Source organism: Herpailurus yagouaroundi, unplaced genomic scaffold, assembly GCF_014898765.1.
Source record: "Herpailurus yagouaroundi ecotype Mexico unplaced genomic scaffold, PumYag 161, whole genome shotgun sequence".
Taxonomy (NCBI): domain Eukaryota; kingdom Metazoa; phylum Chordata; class Mammalia; order Carnivora; family Felidae; genus Herpailurus; species Herpailurus yagouaroundi.
The window spans coordinates 10083073-10096611 of NW_024412402.1; the positions used below are offsets into that span (position 1 = coordinate 10083073).

The following is a 13539-nucleotide window of genomic DNA, read 5'->3' on the forward strand; positions in this document are numbered from 1 at the left end:
GACCAGGTCAGGGCTGGGTGTGCTCCAGCCCCCCCAGCTCCCACACCAGTGCTGTGCATCCTGTGGTTTGGCCCTGAACGGGGTACCTGCCTTGTCTAACCAAGCTGGAGTTGGCCTTCCGTTGTTTGCACTGGAAAGAGCTGTCAGGTCAGAGGCGAGTTCCAGGCCAGGCAAACAGAGACTGCTCTTTAAGCATCTGCGGCTGATAGTATGACTACTGTCACTCCCCACCTCCTTCCTCAGCTTCCCCTCCATTTTCTTCTACCTTCTCGTGGGAAATGGGGAAGAGAAAGAGAGAACGGAGCCAGGGAAAGGGCCCTGGTCCCTTCCTCTCACTTCCCTCCCTTCCTCCTCCAGCCACCCTCTAATCTCTGAAGGCTCCGGTGTCCTCCTGACCGGTGGGAAAGGGCCCTCGGCCCTCAGAAGACACAGGCAGGCAGACAGAGGGTCTGGGGAGGCCCCCCAGAGCCACTGCTTTCTCTTGCCCCAAGAAAAACTGCCAGTGTCACCCAGGGCCCCAGACGGGCGGCATGGGGGAGAGCGGGTCTCACCGGGGCAGCCGGAGCTGATGACATGTCGGCCACCACAGGGCAGCCCCAACCCAGAGACACAGCAGCAAGAGAAACGGAGGGCCCAAGGTAGCAGAAGAGGAAGGAAATCCCAGAGGAAGAGAAACTGAACAGGGGAGACACCCAAAGGGAAGCTCGAGAGGAGGCTGACAAAGGAAAGACCCGATGAACCAACCAAGCAAGGTTGGCCAAGGGCAGAGTCCCGGCAGAGACCGAACGCGAGGAAGAGAGACGGAGAGACACAGGTGGCAAAGCAGAAAGGCCAGGACCGCTGTGAGACGAGACAGTCTGCTCTGAAAAAACACCAAACAAGCCTTCGTGCCACCGTCCTCCCTGCGAGGCCCTCTCTGGGCCTCCACCCTACCCCTGCATGCCCTAGGCTGGGTGCTGAGACTCACAGGCACAGGGTCAAGCACACTCATGCCTCGGGCAGCCCTAATCCCCCTGCCTCTTGGGTTGAAGGGGCGTTGGGACAAGGTACACCAGGACAGAGACTCTTCCACCCTGGACCTCCGAGTGCACCTGCGACTGCTGTCAAAGAAACGGGGAGCACCCTTCCTGCTCCTGATCCCCGCCCACGGGGGGCTGAAGGGGCCGAGGGTGGCGATGGCGACGTTGATAACATCATTTGCAAGACAGCCTACTTACCAGACGGTTTCACAAGCACCAGCTCAAAGGAGTATCACAACCACGTGTGACGTTGGGGAATCGGCCATTTTACGGACCAGAGGAGGTGAGGCCCGCCGTGACTCGCCCGCGGCCCCGCAGCAAACGGTATCGGCTCCTGAGTCTCTGGGGGGCTGAATGCTGACGGTGCCCTTCCAACTCTTGCTGCCTCCCTGGCCAGTGTGGCAATGCGTGGGGACTCAGGGAGATGAAAGTACTGACCCTGACCCCACGCCCCAGCTGGGCTCATTTGATGGGCGTGCTCTCCCCCCAGGCCAGAGGGGAAACACGGGTAATCATAACGCAAATTAAGTTAGATAGCTGTGTTTAACTTTCGCACGCACGCGTCATGTCACTTTCATCCCTCACAGCGGCCGGCTCAACTCTGCGCTGTCCACTATGACCGATGTCAGGGGAGGGCTGGGACCCCGGAGCCCCCTGGGAGGAGAGGGGAGGCCTGGCCTGTCGGCCATCGCCGAACCCCGGCTCACAGTTCTGCCCCTTCACCCCCAGCTGATGCACCCTCGTGTCCCTCCTCGGCCCCCACTGCCCACAGCAGCTGCCGGGTACCCTGATGCTCTCTGGACCGCGAACATCAGCGCCTTCATGCCGCAGCTGGACAGTGTCCCACACGACCCACAGGTGATCCCGTCCATCGGAGCTTGGGGAAGCCAACAGAACTACCAGCCCAGCCCCCAGCAGCCTTTCAGAGCGGGCTGCCAAGCTGCAGATCCCCCCCCCCTCCTTTTTTTTCTAGAATGGCTCAGAATTAGATCAGGGTATAGAACTGAACGAAAGACCACCCCTCCTCAAAAACAGATCCACATCCACAACATTGTCCCACGGGAAGATACTTTAACTTCACCAAATGCTTCTTTTCAAATACTATCTGATCCTAACGGTCGCGTATATTTCAGCCTGCATTCTTAGATCAGATTGCTTTCCAGACCGCTGAGATCGGCCTGCATTTAGGCGGAGCAAAGAAAAGTAAGGTTGGGACAGGGCGTAACTTGGGAGAGAATGGCACTATTCTCCTTCCGGGAATCAAATTAATACGGCTTTACTGATGGCCTGCTTTTGCCTGGGCAACTTAGTCATCAGCGAGGGTACGACACACACACAATCACTGCCTCCAGGAGCTTACAGTCTAACAGAACTCACAGGGTCCCCCCTGCCCCCCAGCCTCCACACTGCTGTCGGACCTGACAGCTCTTTCCAGGGCAAACAACATGGTCCCAGCCATGCTCACTCCTGCAATATCTCTACAATCTGGCCTTCTCTCTCCCCCCACCCCAAAATCAATAAACTTGAAAAAAAAATACAATTTATATAAATAAATAAATAAATAAATAAATAAATAATAGAAAGTTTTTGGGGAGCCTGGGTGGCTCAGTCAATTGAGTGTCTGACTTGATTTCAGCTCAGGTCATGATCCCAGAGTCATGGGATCAAGCCTTGCATTGGGCTCTGCAATGGGTGAGGAGTTTGCTTAAGATTCTCTCTCTCTCTCTCTCTGTCCCTATCCCCTTCTCGTGGTCTCTCTAAAAAATTTTTTTTAAAAAAAGAAAGAAATGTTTTACTGTGGCGTATAAATACCTCTAAGTCTATCCATTTTCTACCCTTCCAGTATTTTCTCCCATACTTTCAGCTAAGATAGTCGACTCCTGTTTCCTGCTGTTCCCACCCCTTAGAATGCCCTTCCCTAAAGCAAAAAAGAATATGAAAACAGAGAGAGACAAACCCTAAGAGACTCTTAAATACAGAGAACAAACTGAGGGTTGCTGGTGGAGTGTTGGGTCGGGGGGGGGGCTGATGGAGGGGTGGGTCGGGGCGGGGGGGGATGGGCTCCACGGGCAAGGGGCATTAAGGAGGACATTTGTCGGGATGAGCACTGGGTTTTATACATAAGTGATGAATCACTAAATTCTATTCCTGAAAAACATTAGTTAAAAAATAATAAGATTAAAAAAAAAAAAGAGAGAGAGAGAGAGAGAGAATGCCCTTCCCTAACGTGCAGCCAAGGTTGAAAAATGCTGTCTTTGTCCAACGACCTCTCCAGCCTACGGACTGAACTGTATGCTTCTTTCCCCCAGACTCAACGTGCACCTGTTGCCTGTCATTGGCACTGATCCGGCACACTGCACTTTCTGTTTCAGGCTCTCTTTAACAAGGCTCTCCTAGCTGAAAAGTCTCTGTGCCACCCCGTGACTTGCAAGAAACCGAGGCCGGACAGCCAGCCAGTGAGTGCTAGCTGACAGACGGATGTTTGAAGGAGCACGGCTGTAATCGCCAGGCCCTAGAATTGTGTCGGGGAGGTGTGGGGGGCACCGAAAACCCGGTCCTATCAACAGCAACCGTGATGATTCACACGGATCGCACGTACCCTTGATGTTGATGCGGCATGATGAAAATAGCATTCAGCCTCTGTGATTTTCCTCCCCAAAACCCATAAGCCCGGTCGAGTCATGAGAAAAAAGTCAGACAAATCCGAGGTTGAGGGGTATCCTACCATATGGATGACCAGTCCTCCTCAAAATTGTCAAGGTCATCCAAAAAAAAAAAAAAAAGCAAGTCTGAGAAACTGGCACAGTCCAGAGATGCCTAAGGAGACAAGACAACTGAGTGGAATGTGGTATTCCAGACAGGATCCTGGAACAGAAAAAGGACATTAGGTAAAAACGAAGGACCTCTGAAGAAAGTACGGACTTTAATTAATAGCAATGTATTAGTGGGGCGCCTGGGTGGCTCAGCCGGTTGAGTGTCCAACTTCAGCTCAGGTCATGATCTCACAGTTCATGAGTTGGAGCCCCACGTTGGGCTCTGTGCTGACAGCTCAGAGCCCGGAGCCTGCTTTGGATTCCGTGTCTCCCTCTCTCTCTGCCCCACCCCCACTCACGCTCTGTCTCTCTCTGTCTCCAAAAATGAATAAATGTTAAAAAAGTTTTTTTTTTATTTCAGTTAAAAACAAAACAGCCCCCAAGCCCATCCCATCACCTCCCACGTCTGTTCACCTTCCTGGCAAGCAGGGTGCAGCCCTGTGCCCTGTTCATGACGTCTGACGCTCCTGTAACAGAGGCCAGGCTTTTACAGCTCAGAAGCACAGAGCCAAAATCCAGCAAAGGCTTTTAAAGCTGCATTTAAAGCAAGTGTTTTGGGTCTAACCAGAGGTCACTGATGGATCTGTGGCCTCCAGAGGAAAATGCAACCTGTTCCCTTGATTTGCATTTTAAATGCCCGTCAAATAAACAGTAAACATCAATTATTCTGTTTAATAACCTGACTTGAAATGACTGGCCCCTTACAAAGTTCCAAAGAGGGGCTGATGAACAGACAGCACTCTAAGCCTGGGATTAAGGAGACGGCAGAGGGCAGTGACACTGTCACAGGCCCAAGGGGCCTGAGTTACTGAATTCCCTGCACTGCCCCAAGGCGGCTATAAGCATGACAGGGCACCTCGGGCCCAGACCATCATGCTGACACTTCCCAGGGTGGCCCCTTCCTCTTGAATCCCTCTCATTGTCTTGCGGGGCCTCCCCGAGTGTCCCCCTCTCTGGGTCTGCCCCCACCCTCCTTCACTCACAGAGGAGGGCGCCTCCACAGCTGAGGGCGGGAGGCTGAGCCCACAGGTCCTTGTGACTCAAAGCTATTTCTCTGGAGCCCAAACCCAATCTAGCCTGGCTGCACAGGGGGAGTGGGGGGGACAAAGGTCCTTTATTATGTAGAGAGGACTTATTATTTCAACCCAGAGGCACCTTTATCTTTAACATGGAGTTCCTTTGGGGGAAGAGACACACAGTCAAAGGAAAAAAAGAATGGACCACACAAATAAGGCCCTTTCCTTGGAAAGGGATACACAGAGTTCACAAAGCACAAACACAGGCCTGGTTTCTAAAAATTTCCCTGGAAAGACCCCAAGCTGACCCACCAGTGGGGGCCCGGTGCCTCGCTGGCCCCTGCGATCCCTGCCAACTGTGACGATCCTCACGATGCCATCCCAGCCACTGTCCCAAGAGCTCTTCCGGACAGGACAGCCCGGAGACACAGAGCAGGGCTGTGTGGCCGACTCTGGCACAGGCCAGGGACACAAGTTGCCCAGAGTCAGGGAGCAGGACTGTTGCCTGCCGGCTGCAAGCTCAGAGGGCCCAGGCCCCTTCCCCTAGGGGAACTCGATCTTGTTCCAGGGAACCTAGACGGTGGGCGGCATCGCGTAGGAGCCCGGGGCCAGGGGCCAGCCCCCCCCACCCGGGCCAGCCCTCCCCCACCCCGGGCAGGCTGGGCAGACGTGAATGAGTCAGGCCAGCAATGGGATCACCTCCTCCACATGCCCGCTGACAAAGGCCCATTCAAGAGAGGCCAGACAAGCATTCCCGGAGGCAGAAACAGAAACTCAGAGCAGCTGCCAAGGCCAGAGGCCCACAGCACCCTGCCCACGGTCAGACCACAGCACCAGGCAGCTTGGCCAGGCCCCTTGCCCTTCCCCATCCAACAGCCCAGCTCCTGGAAAGCACAGCTCTGGCCTGCACGTCCCAGCCTGCAGGGTGCTTTGAATGTACTCACATCGTCTTGCTTCGCAGTGGCAGGGGTGGGAGCATGGGGACAAACCCTGACCCCAGGGAAATCTGCCCTGCCTCCAGATGGCAAGGGTGGGTACACGTGCACGTTCGGAGGGTTTATACAACCTCGTGTGCCTCCACTCCAGGAAGCACACTGTCCCCTCCCTCCTGCCACAAGCCCTCCTTCCCCTGTTCCCGCTGAGCCAAGGCCCCTACCTCTTCCCACGTATGCACTGCCACCACTAGTGTGTGTCTCCTCCATCAGACTATGAACTCCCTGGGGGTGGAGGCACAGGCTAGGCATCCTCGGGGCTCCAGCGCTCAGCAAAGCAGCCGCTCAGTAAATGTCGATTCCCCACTGCATGGATGTTCCGTATGATTATCCCTTGTGGTTATGATCCAATCCCAGCTCAGAACAACCCAGGCACCTGCATAGGCTTCTTCAGGAATTTAAAAACTTTCTCAGCGCCCCTCCCTTCCACTGCCTCACTTCTGCTCTCTGGGGCTCTGTCAAAGCCCACTCACCAAAACGCTATGAGTCAGCTTCCCTCCACTGACCTCAGACCTTCGGCATCCTCCAGACCCCGGATGGGGTCGAATTCTTGTTTTCTGGATTCTACCAGGGGAACCGCCCCCGCCGCGACGGCGCATGGGCACGAAGGAACGCACGCCTTAGGGACGCGCAGGATGCATTCCTGGGTCTGAGCGACTGGCAGGGAGGCAGTTCTGCAGGACAAGTGGGCTTTCAACACCTCCTGGTGGGCGAGGACTTTCTCCCATATGTTCAGTTCACACATGCTCACTGGACTTTCTCCAGGTGCCCAGCACCATGCCAGGCACCGTGTGGGGGACAGATCCTGCCTTTGAAGAGGTAAGGAAGGTGGAGGGGAGGCGGCAGGCCTCGTACTCTAGGCGGAGAGTCAACAGGGCATTCAGGGGGCCCAGGGGGAGGAAAGCAGCTAATATCTCCTGCTTACTACATGCCAGGCACCGTGTGAAGCACCTTACACAGCTCACCTCCATCATCCCCATGCTCGTGTGACAGATAAGGAAACTGAGGCCTAGAAAGTTAAGAAACCTAGGAGGCATCAGAACCCACATTTGAACCCAAGTCCGCGCGCCAGCCTCTGTTCGGCAGGCCCGAGGGAGGGCTCGTTCCGGGTAGGACCTGAGCACAGGCAGACAGGAGGAGAACACAAGGCCAGGGATGCCCCACCTGGGGACAATGCCCGGTGCATGGCCACACCCAGGTTACGAGAGCCTCAGTGCTGATGCCCAGGCACCTGTCCTTATTAACGGACCACGGAGAGCCACGGGAGGTGTGACGTAGCCGGACTCCGTCGGCGGGACCGCCGGTCAAGTGGATCGGGGCTGAGAGAACAAGGCAAGGGACCGTCACAACGGTCTGGGTGCCAGACTGCAGCTGGGTGAGGCGAGAAGGGGTGTGGGGACCTGCGAGCACGTGCCCACGGGAGAGGGATGGCAGGTTACGTATGTGTCAAAAAGGGAAAGTGTGTGCACGTGTGAGCCCACGTGCGCATGAGTGCCGGGCCCTTCCGGCTGAAGAAGGTTGCAGAGCCTTCCTGATGGGAGGAAGGGACGGGACAAGGCGACTGATCGAGGTGAGCAGGAGGGCTCTGAGAATGAGAAGCTATTCTTTTCACGGCTCTGCTGGGTCCTGAGACGCGGCCTAATGCATCCAAGGGACTCGGCTGACGTTTGTTAAAAGGAGGCCCAAGTCAGATATTCTGAGGGAACAGTCACATTCCCATGGCCCAGCCTGGTCCCCAGGGTCCCAGCCCCCTTCCTGGACTTCGTGCTCCGCCCCCCCCCCCCCCCAGCCGCTCTGAACATCTGAGTAACAAATGTGTTCCTGTGTGGGATCCAAGCTGACTTCAGACTTCCCCAGGTCAAGGTCTCACCTCCTCCCTCCTATTCCAGAGCAGAGACGATGCTGACAATTGGTTCCAGACTTTTGTCTCGGCCAGAGATATTTTGCTTCTCATCAGGCACAGAAAGCCCTGCTCAACTCCTGGGGCCACGGCCACAACCTGGCCAAAGGCTCTCCCTCTCGGGGATTTCACAGACCCACCAAATGGTGGCCCTGGGTCTCATCCTCTGCAGAGAACACCTCTTTCAACCTTCTACCCAGCCTGTTTTAATCCTGGCAGAACAGAACAGGTAGACCAGTGTCCAGGAGGGGCTGGCTCCTACACCCCGAGAGAAGAAAACCCAGTTTCAGCGTCTGGGGCAACTCCCGTTGGACTGGGTGAAAGGGGAGGTTTTCTCCAAAGGAACCAGAGACCGGACCCTCTCTTGCTCAGCTCAGCTGCAACCCTGTATTATGAAATAATGAGCACAATTTGGCACCAGGAGAGAAAAGGGCTCTCAAGATTGTATAATCTACCAAAATTAGAGGAAGAAATGGCTTAGAAATCATGGAATCGAAACCCCTTATTGACAGAGGTGGAAACAGAGGTCTAAAATTTTGGAGGCTTTCACCTGCCTGAAATCAGCCTAAACTATTTCTGACTTTCACCAGAAGCCCAGTTTGCATCCAGAAGGGTATCTGTGGGATGAATGCACTTGCCCTTGGGCCAAAGCCAGGACTAGAACCTGGGTCTGTGCCTCCAGGCTCATAGCCTTTATGCTTCAGGCTCTCTGCCTCCAGGGACTGTGCCTGTCACGACTGGTTTGCTTCCTCCAGGGCGCTCAAGCACTGGGGCAGAAGCAGGTGGGTGATTTGTTAGACAGTGAGTCCTAGGGGCCGCCTGGCACAGTCTGCCTCCAGCTGGCAGCCAGCTAAGTCCGACAGGGCTGCAGGGCAGGGGAGCATGTGCTCTGGTTTATGGGGGATCCAGGTGGGCTGGCTCACCTAAGGCTGCGGGAAGTGTCCAGGGTCTAGGGAACTGCTCCTTCCCCCCCCCCTCCTAGCCACACCCTCCAAGAAAATACAATAGAGCAGGCTCTTGGCTCACTCGGGTACCCGCCTTGGGCACCTGCCCTTTGGGGAGGGATAGCTCAGTCCACCAAGGATTGCCAGCAATAGAGAAAAGAAGGCAAGAGATGTGGGATGGGAGTGTGGTGTCACAAATCCTAGCTGAAAAGTCAGAAAGCCTCAGCCACCGCTGGGTGTGTGTGTGTGTGTGTGTGTGACTTCTGAGCCTGTTTCCTCGTCTTCACGACGTCCTGATTGGATGTTCCCTCAGGGCCCCTTGTGACCCTCAGAAATCTAGGATTCTCTTCTTCCTCACTCTAGTGTCCCTAGTAATTAATACATAGTAGGTACTCAAAACAAGTCACTGAATGAATGAATGAATGAATGAATGAATGAAATGGATACTCCGTCAGTCCAAAGTGCAAGCGGAGGCCGGAAAGGCAATTCTTCCCTCTGGTGTCCACCCAGGTGTTCGCCCTGAACACCACCGAAGCCACGGGTCTTGGAAAAGCCCCAGCAATGCAGGAGCCCTTTGCAAATTGGCTTCCTCTCCCAGATGCACAGATGTGGCCTGAGGGGCCACAGGAAGCGGGGAAATGTGCCTAAAGGGGAGAGGGTGGCCTGGACCCCCAACAGGAGCAGATCGCCGGACGCGTGCCCTCTTACCGCCTGGCTCCTCTCCTTCCAGCCCCTCCTGGCCCTGTCTCCACTCAGTCCTCTTCCTGCCCTCCCTGCACCCCTCCCCCCCCCACTTGCTCCCTCGCTCAGCCCTACCACCCGTCCTCCCTCCTTTGTGGAGGCTCTCAGCCCTCTGCTGGTCCCGGGGCTGCCCGATCCTGTTAGCCAGGAAGACTCGGGGGGGGGGCTGAGATGAGACCGCCAGGGTGGGCCAGGAGCCTCAGGCTTTCTCAGGGTCTGGGCAGGGAGGGCTTTAAATTCTGGTGTGTGCTCAGCCTCTTGAGGCTAGGACCTAGGGGAGGGGCTCCTCTCTGAGGGAAGCTGGAAGTTGCGAGTGCATTTCTCTCTACCTCCTAACCCAGTGTCCCCAGGGAGATGTTTCCTTCTGGCCTTCCCTGAGCCTTCCCTACACACACTCCCGCACAGAGCCAGATGAGGCAGGAAACTGCCCTCTCTCTTCCAGCTCGAGACTTCTCTCGAAGTACTGTGTGTGTGTGCGTGTGCGTGTTATCGTTGGTGTGAGAGCACACGCAATGTGGGAGCGGCATTGAGGGTGCTGTGTAGGATGAACTGGGTGTGCATGCGGTGTATCTGCGGGATGAGATACACGCACCTGTAGTGTGTTCGAGTGCGTGGCACGACAGAACGCGTGGTGCGTGTGTGTGAGGGAGTGTGCGCGGCGTGGTATGCACGGATGGATATGCGTTTGGGGCGTTCCTGGCACATTTGCGGGGTGTAGTGGGGGGGCAGCTGGAGCAAGGAAGCCACCGCCTGGGTTCCAGGTGGGAGCTGGCTACCCAGGGTCTCTGAGCCAGAGAAGCCAGGGATAACCAGTCTCTAGGCAACCATGTTGTGGGGGGGAGGGGAGGCGATATGGAGGTGAGGAATGGGCAGGAAAAGGAGGGAGGCTGAGAATTGAAGAGGGGTTTCCATGGCAACTGCCAGGGAGGTCACGTGCCAAAGGCTAAGTTGCGGAAAGAGATACACACATCCACGCATCCACAATATGAGGGCGGCGGGCCCCGGGGCGGGGGTCCTTCCGTAGAGGACGGGAGCTGCGCACTGACCCATCTCCGAACCTGGAAATCCGGGCCCAGCCGGAGGGCCCAAGGCCGGGAAGACAAGGAAGTGGAGGAAGAAAGAGGCCACAGCCCTCCCCCCCGCCCCCTCCCCATGTGTGGGGTTTGGCAGCAGGGGCCTGACCGGGCCCAGTTCTCCAGCACCGCCGCTCCCTGCGCCCACCCTCGGGTGCTTTCCCGACCAGCCACCACTTGTAAGAGCCAGAAGCAAGCGCCAGGAGCCAGAGCCGCCCTTCCAACTGTCCACGGAAGCCCAGCAAGACACAATGGGGGAGGCTCAGCCAGGGCCGGCCCTGCTGGGGAAAGGGGCTGGGCGTGAGGAAAGGAGAGGGGGGGGGGGGGGGGGGGGCCCCCCGGAGGAAAAAAACCGGGAAGAAAAAAAAAGAGAGAAAACAACTGATGCAGACGTTCTCATGAATCCACGCCCGGAAGGAACCCCCCCCCTTCTTTACCCCCCCCCCCCCCCCCCCCGCCGCCCCCCAGCCCCTTGCCCACCGCCCTGCCCCAGCCCCCACGCCACCCAAGCACCAAACCAGCCGTCCCATTTTGCATGGCTCCGTGTGTCTACACTCGCCTCCAGCCACGTCCCCGTCTTCACATGCCCACGCTCCACTCAAGTGTCCACGGCCGCCCAGTAACAAAGGGGAGGCTCCCGCTAGATCGGGGTGGGAGCTGCCCCCTTCCCCTTCTCCAAAACACCGTAGCCCCACGCCCCGGGCAGAGGCGAGGGCGCTGCCGTCACCGGCTTCACCCGCACCCACCGCCTGGCGGGCCTCCCCCGCGAGAGGCCACGCTCCCCTTCCGACGCCCACCCCCACCCCCCCCCCCGGGTTTACAGCCCCCAGCGCGTTCCCGCCGCCGGGGCTGCCGGGGGCCCTCGGGGGCCGCTCACACCCACCGAAACAAACAAAACGCGGCAGCTCCCGGCACCGCCGCGCTCGGTCCCCACCCCGGCCTCCTGCCGTCCTCGGAAGAAGCGCCCAACTTTGCCTCCCGCCGCCGCCGCTTACCTGCACAGCGCGGGCCCCTCGGAGACAATCCCCGGAGGACGCACGGAGTCCGAGGAGCTGGGAGTGGCGGGGCTGGGGGCAGGGCGGTGGGAGAGGCTCTCGCGTGTTTCCCGCCTCCCCTCCTGCGCAGGGCTGGGGCGGGCGGGAGCGGCGCGGCCGGCGCGGGTGGGAGAGGGGGGCGGGGCTCGGCCGGGCCGGGCTCCGGGAAGGGCCGCCGCGGTGTCACCGGGGAGCGTGGCGCGTCCGGGGCGAGGGAGGGCGCCTCTCGGGGGTGGGGGTGGCGTGGGGGGGCGGGGGGGGCAGTCCCGCTCCAGAAGCAACAGGAGACGGCCGCCGAGGGGGCGGGCCCGCGCCCGGCATCTGCCGCCAGCTGCTGCCTTTTGGTTTTCCTCCGGGGACGGTGGGAAGGCAGCGAGACAAACACAATGACAGAGCTAGTGTCTCTCCGAAATAGTAAACCGAGGGGAACGGGGAAATAACCCAGCACCAGACACAGCAACCCACGTTAATTGGGAGCCTTGGCAATTAGGGGGAATGCGTACCGAAAGCATGAATGGCTGTGTCGTAGGCGCCTGAGCCCGCCCTGGTTGTAGCTGTCATTTTCAGCTGGAGCCAGGTGGGGGGCGCTCACCCGAGTGACAGGTGTGCTGCCTAGAACCTCCTCTTCAGGGCCCCTCATCCTGGTCCCGCCAGGTCGCAAGACTGCCCCCCCCCCCCCACCACCACCAACCCGGTCCTCAGGGTCCAAATTTAAGATGACATCTGAATTTCAAGATGTAAAGCCTGGCTCTGCGATTCTCCCCGGGGAGGTAGCCTTGAGTAAATCGCTAAAGGAAGCTCGTGAGCCTCAGTTTCCTCACAGATGACGATGGCTGGGTTACACTCACCTCCTGGGAGGCTTAGCCCAGGAGCTCAGAGTGAGTGCTCGGTAGTCCGGTACAAAGGCCCTGAGGCAGAAGGACAAGCTGCTCACTCCTCAGTGCTGTGAGCAGCAGGGCTTATAAGAGGGGACCAAGAAGGGCAGGGGCAGAAACCAGAAAAACACAGTAAAGGCTGGCCACGCAGTCGTAGCCGGGAAGTCACGTTGCCTGCCATGAGGCTGTCAGGGTGAGAGGGGTTTCCTGAGAGAGACTGGTTGTCCACCCCTAGGCGGGACCACAGAGACTTTCTTACAGACCCTGGGACAGAGGGACATGGCCAGGAAGAGACCCAGCCCCACCTCCAACACCCCCAGCTCCCAGCCTCAGTATTTTCATCTGCAAAATGAAGGAGACTAGGTAATTTTTAACAAATGAGAAGTTCTCAAAATCCCAAGGCAGGACATACTCAAGAATTCAAAAAGGCTCTGCACAGATGTGGATGCCATCAAGGATTACTGAGAACAAGTGGGTAGCCCCCACTCAGGGAGACTGGCAGGGGGACAGCTCCGACCCGTCGAGCACAGGACCTTGGACAAAACGGGCATGGTTCTGGGACAGTCCCCAAGTTCTGTGGGTGCCTCCGAAAGCTACAACTCTAAGGCTGGCTCCGATCCTGCGAATCCACGGGTCTTGACAGGGACCAAGTAACCTTTCTGTCCCTGTCTTTTCCTCTACAAGTGAGAAGTTGGTGACAGCTGTCCTCCATTGTCTTCTGCTCTCGGTGGGGGGTGGAGAGACGAAACCACACCACTTGGTAGGCTTGTGTCCTTGGGCAAGTGGACTCCTCCTTCCCAGATGCCCTTAAGTGCTGCCTTTGGGCCATTTCTCTACGCTGCTTTTTCAAAGTCCCCTACTGGTGGAGACACATCAAACCCAGGGCTTGGCACACCTGTTGGGGAAAAAGGAACCCCAAAGCCAGGTCACCTGGAGTACCAGCCCCTTTTCCGCCAGAGAATTCCAAGGCGTTTGGCCACACGACTTCCTGGGGACACCTGCCGCCACGGCTGCCTGGCAAAAGGCTGCAGAGGTAGAACAGGACCTCTGATCCCTGGAGGAAGGGCCACGGCTTGCCTCTCAAACGGTGCTTCTTCACAGTCCCTCCAGGACCACTGAGGAAGAAGTGTGG

At 57.6% G+C, this 13539-nt stretch overlaps 1 protein-coding gene across 3 annotated transcripts in view; it reads right to left on the bottom strand.

The window, feature by feature from the left end:
* The window catches only part of FXYD6 (FXYD domain containing ion transport regulator 6), a 30910-nt gene extending 19265 nt beyond the window's left edge, over positions 1 to 11645 (bottom strand). Inside the window, exon 1 of one of the 3 annotated variants that reach the window (XM_040483154.1) lies at positions 11494 to 11645. The gene's annotated coding sequence lies outside the window, so the exon portion shown is untranslated. Of the gene's footprint in view, positions 1 to 11057; positions 11226 to 11493 lie in introns of those variants that run through there. The other 2 variants (XM_040483153.1, XM_040483155.1) reach the window with 2 other exon arrangements.
* Positions 11646 to 13539: the final 1894 nt, after the last annotated feature.